This window comes from Zingiber officinale, chromosome 3A (assembly GCF_018446385.1).
Source record: "Zingiber officinale cultivar Zhangliang chromosome 3A, Zo_v1.1, whole genome shotgun sequence".
Taxonomy (NCBI): domain Eukaryota; kingdom Viridiplantae; phylum Streptophyta; class Magnoliopsida; order Zingiberales; family Zingiberaceae; genus Zingiber; species Zingiber officinale.
Window position 1 is genome coordinate 154,369,237 of NC_055990.1, and position 5,387 is coordinate 154,374,623.

At 35.3% G+C, this 5,387-nt stretch overlaps 1 long non-coding RNA gene across 2 annotated transcripts; it reads left to right on the forward strand.

Moving 5' to 3' along the window:
- Nucleotides 1-1,672: 1,672 nt before the first annotated feature.
- On the forward strand, nt 1,673-3,514 carry LOC122054158. Of its 2 annotated transcripts, none has more exons than XR_006132592.1 (4): nt 1,673-1,703; nt 1,777-1,851; nt 2,275-2,418; nt 3,224-3,514. It is a non-coding gene; the product is annotated as an uncharacterized LOC122054158 (long non-coding RNA). The 2 variants fall into 2 exon arrangements; XR_006132591.1 differs by having other exon boundaries at nt 1,674-1,718.
- Nucleotides 3,515-5,387: the final 1,873 nt, after the last annotated feature.

A 5,387-nucleotide genomic window follows, 5' to 3' on the forward strand; every position in this document is an offset into this window, starting at 1 on the left:
TATAGGTATATACGGGACATCACGCCGCCAGCTCACATCCCCGAAATCGCCGAAACCATCGCTCCTCTCCATGAAATTGCCGACCTTGCGCCTCGCGTCTTCTCCGCCACACCGACGGAGCACCTCACCGCAGCTCAAGCATGGGCTGAGCTTGGCAACCCGTAGACATCTTCCGTGGAGGACACTGATCCGGCAAGATCACCGTCCGCACGGTAACACAGAGCGAGGATTGCGGCTGCAGGCACAAGAAGCGAAAGGCAAGTACATCCTATATATTGATATGAACTCCATGAAGTAGAGGATAGATCCTCGGATTTATAGTGATGGTCTGGTATGATGGTTTCCTGGTTGAATGAGCTGCGAATCGAAGTTCTGTGTTGTTCTTGCTCCGCCCTAGGTTTCTTCTAGAGTTTTGGCAATGGATTTTGGGTACTGTGAGGTAGAGGATAAGAGCTAGGGAGGATTTGATAGGCATTCCAAAGATGTTCTTTATGTTCATGCTTGTTCTTGTCGTATCGTGCGGTTCCTTGCAGATTTCCGTAACTTCTCGTTTCCTCTTGCGATCCATTTTTGTTTCCAGCCATGATTTGGGGGCTTTTGAACGAATTTGATGTGTCGTGTTGTTCTCATTGGTTGGGTTTCTGTTAATTCCTGTTGTGGAAGTTTTAAGCCTCGATCGATGAGGTATTTGTTGACCCATTGCTTCAGAAATGTTGAACAGATTTTGGGACCTTGATCAATGATGTTCTTGTGATTTATTGTTTCGGTAACTTTGAACGGATTTGGGAATGTGTGGTTTCAATTCGATCAAGTGTTGTTTCTCTAGTTAACTATGGTTTTTTTTGTGGATTTAATTCGAGGTGTGCTGCTTTATTTCATAACTTGGGATGATGAGGATTTCATTGCCAGGTTGTACAGTTTTGCAGATAGCTGTGGTTTTGGTGGGGATGCAATTTGATGCTATTTTGTTCCTGTGAATGGCCTCGGTTTCGTTGTGTTGTTCTTTGATTAGTTGTGTGTGTTGAGAACTGAATTAGAAGTCGTTATCATGATCTTTGGTTTTGTGGATAGTTTTAGTGGGTTATGAATTGATTTCAATGTAGTTCTTTCTCCTTGTGAAGGCTTTGGATTGCTCTCGTAGGGTAGGGCTAGTTTCGGATTTCATTGCAAGTATTTATTTAGGTGCATAATTCGGTTGTTTCCTTTCAAATATTGATACATGTTAGGTGCTGAATTTCCATTTCTTATCGCTCTCTTTCATGGATGAATGTTTCTGTGGTTTGCACCTTGTGATGGGAATTCGAAGGGGATTCTTCTAGTTTGATAACTATTATAGGTGCTGAATTCTTTTCCTTTAGCTCTCATTTATGTATTGCAAGCTTTTAGTTGTTATTATCTTTGTTATTGAGGATTTGATTCTAGTGTTGCTTTGCACTTACTTCTGTTATGTATGCATGGCTAGCTTAAATGTTGGGTCAGTTTGTTGATGTAGCTTTGTTAAGTAAATTTGAAAGATGATGACTGATATTGGAAGCTAAGTTAGTTCATGCTACTGGAAAGGGAATGTTTGAACATAACTTGGTATAATGGAATTGAAAGATGCTGAGTAATTGGAAGCTAAGTTAGGTGCTTCCTCTGTTCTTGTAGGTTGGAAATTGAAGGCGTAGATCTGCATGCATTGATTGGGTTGGAATGCAAGGCAAGTAATTCCCATGACTGTGAGTATCCGACTAAATGATTTTCTGTGGATATCAGCTTTTAACTGAGCCTTTTCAGGTTCTCTGGCCTATAGATGATGATTGGTACAAGGGTTCCATCACGGAGTACAATTCAGACACCAAGCATCATAGAGTATGTATTGAATTTTGTCTGGTCAATCGTTCATTAATCTCCTAACACCTCTCAAAAACCATCAGTTTGGAAGCTTCACCTTTTGCTTGCTGTACATCATTTCTCTTGTTTAGTTCTTTCGTGGTATTCCGTTAAATGAAATAAGGAGCTTGTTATATGTTCTAGTTCGCTTATGGAAGTTTGAAAGCTCATTTGCTTATATTCTTTCGTTCTTCTGATTTTCTTTTTTTCATGATTAGTTGTTGATATGTTAACAGTTAATATGTATTTTCCTACGTATCCCTAAATCGTTACTCAATACACATTATGCCTTATCTTTTAACTCAAACAAACTCAACTTAGTGCAGTTTAAATATGTGGATGATGATGTCGAGCATTTGATTCTCTCAAATGAAAAAATAAAGTTTCATTTATCTTGTGTAGAAATGAAGGATTTATGTTGGAAATGTGGTGTCCCCAACTTAGAGAAGAAAGGCCTCAATTACAATGAATTGCTGGCTTTATCACTTAACTTTCATGATTGTCAAGGTCTTGAACTAGGTGAACTTGTATGGGCAAAACTTATAGGTATGTGTAAATTTATGGTGTAGTTATCTTATATGTTTCTTGCTGATGACAAATTAGGTATTTTTATATGCAGTAAATTGATTGAACTTTGAAAATATTTTCTTTATGATTATCTTCATAATTATTTAAAATGTTAGTATTGTAGATGTTGGGATTAAATTTGATGAAAGTTCTCGACACTATTTGAAGATTTAATATGATAGTAATGTAAATTTATTATTTAATACTTTACTTTGTTGCGTTACATGCTTTGTAGCTAGTGGCTACAACCATGAAAATTGTGTAAAAACTTACTATATCCTCAATTTATCTTGAGACTGAATATTGCAAGATCCATCAAGATGCTGCAAGATCCATCAACATAGTCTTTTTGTGTTTTCTCTTGCTCTCACCCTATGACCATCTGTTCTCAAATCTATCTTTGACATTATTTATTAAATCCACATTTTGGTGCTAGTAATATTTAGTTGAAATAATGTACTAAAAAAGGACCAGTTGCCATGAAGGCACAACATTGAGTATTTCATTCTTGTTTTATAATAGGAATTTCTAACATGATTGAATATGCTATTCTTATAATGTAGTTTCATGGAGGAAGCTAGACTATAATAAATATGTGTGATTACTTCATATTTATCTTAGTCACCTGTGCTTGAACATTTTAAATCTGCCACTGGTAGGATTTGGATACGTTTGCTCAAACTGGAGCACAATACAGATATGCTTGTGCGTTAATGAATTATGAGGCCAACTGTTTTCTTGATCTAAGTAGCTTCTAATACATTGCTTCACATTTGATTGTTAGATTGAAATACCAACAGTTGGGACTACTATCATGAATATCATAATTTTGTATTTGTCTTTTCCTCTTTGCATCCGAAGTGCAAGAAGGCAAGATTTTGTCGAAGCTTGGATGAAGCAAAAATGTATGTGCTTTCTTTGATATGTGATTTTCCATTCTTTCCTTTCAAAGTTAAAAAAATCATACAGCCAATTGCCTGTTGCATCTAGTTTCAGCACTCTCTAAGTTGCTATGTTTCTTTGAACTTCATATAATCCGGCCATTGTTTTGTTGCCATGTTTTTTCTTTCATGTAAGCAAGTTCATTGTATGAAAGTGCATATATACATCTGGCTAATAGCGTGTAGTACACCTATATAATCTTTTCTCTTTATTACTTGTTTGAAGTTGAAAATGACAAGATGCCATAAACGAAATATCTTTTAATGTCATCAGAGCTGCAACTGCTCTATTTGGTTATTGTTTCAAATCCATGAAGGTATGACCATCACAAATAGCTACATAGTGGTATTTGGAAGTACTTTGCTAAAGATGTGCAATAATTGTTCCATGGACAAGCTAACATATGGTGCAATGCATTATTTTCTGATGCATTTTCGATAGCCAGGACCTTTGTTTAATGTTTTCTTTGTCTATACAATGAAGAAAAATGTAAGGTGTTTTTTATAAAGCATCAACTTGCAATGGGGGGGACTAAACTGATGTGCCATTAATGCATTATCAAACAAGATTATCGCATTTATGGAAGTTGTGGGCTGGTGTTGTAGGTGGGGAGGAGCACCTTTTTAATTCAACCTTTTTAATTTGATACAAGTTTTTGTTAAATATTTTTTTCATTAAATATTGAAATATGTTGATAGAATATAATTTGGTGGTTCTATTGAAGGTTGCTATTGAAGGTTGGAGCAAATGTCTTTTGTCGCTTGAAGCAAATGTCTTTTTTCGTTTGGAGCACATGCCTTTTGTTGTTTGGAGCACATGTCTTTTGATGTTTTTTTGGTGGAGAAAATTTGTTATTGAAGGTTGTATATATTTTGGAGATTGAAGAAAATATTGTGTTTGTGTTATAGTGTGGAGTTAAATGTTATATGTTATGAATATTTTGAAATGAAATACAAATTGTATGTGTTAATTTGGTAATCCAATTTATATTTATGTGTTATGGAAATAAATTAGGTTTGTGAAATAAAATATGAATATTGTCAATTGATTTAATTTGAGCATTTGAAAATAAGATTTTTTCTATAAAATTGGTAATTCAATAATAGCAGCGGTTTTAACCGTTCCTATAGTTAGACCTCTAAATCGGTTACAACCGCTTCTAAAGGGTAGTTTTTTAGATTGAAAAATTCTATAGAGGCGATCATTAACCACTTCTATAGGTATGTATCAGGATCGGTTATTAACCGCTTCTATAGGTATCCATCAGGATCGGTCATTCACCGTTTCTATAGGTATGCTTCAGGATCGGTCATTAACCGTTTCTATAGGTATCCATTAGAATAGGTCATTAACCGTTTCTATAGGTATCCATCAGAATCGGCTCTTAGTCCTGAACCACCGGTTAGCTTTACCGCACCTGTTGGCTTTAGCGTCGCCAACATCCGCAACGGTTTTGAACCGGTGCAATAGATTTAGCAGCGGTTGAAAACCGTTGCTATAGGTATCTTAAAACCGCTTCTAAAAGTTTATTTTTTTGTAGTGTATCCTCGGTGTTACAATGTTGTCTGCCACTTGAATAGGGACATGCTCAAGAACTCAAGCTTGTGTCATAGTTCAACAATTAGATACTATTAAAATATTTATGAAATATATTAATTAACCAATAAAAACTTACAGCAAGTAAACCAACAAATCCCTTTATATAAGGCAATAAGAGGGCATGCCTAGGAGTCTTCAATGCAAAAGCATTCACAAATATTGGGAGTTGAGTCCTATAATTATTAGCCTCAACCCAATTATAACTTCCTAGATTATCAAAATCATCGACAATATATATAATTCTTAAAGGTAGCTTATATATACTAGAAGCAAATAAAATAGAAGAAAAAAGATACAAAATATAAAATTTACAAAATAACAAAACATCTGAATCTGAATCAACTCAGAGGCAATATGTCCTTATTAAATTTTCCATTCTAGATCGATTTAGGTCTTTACTTGGAAAA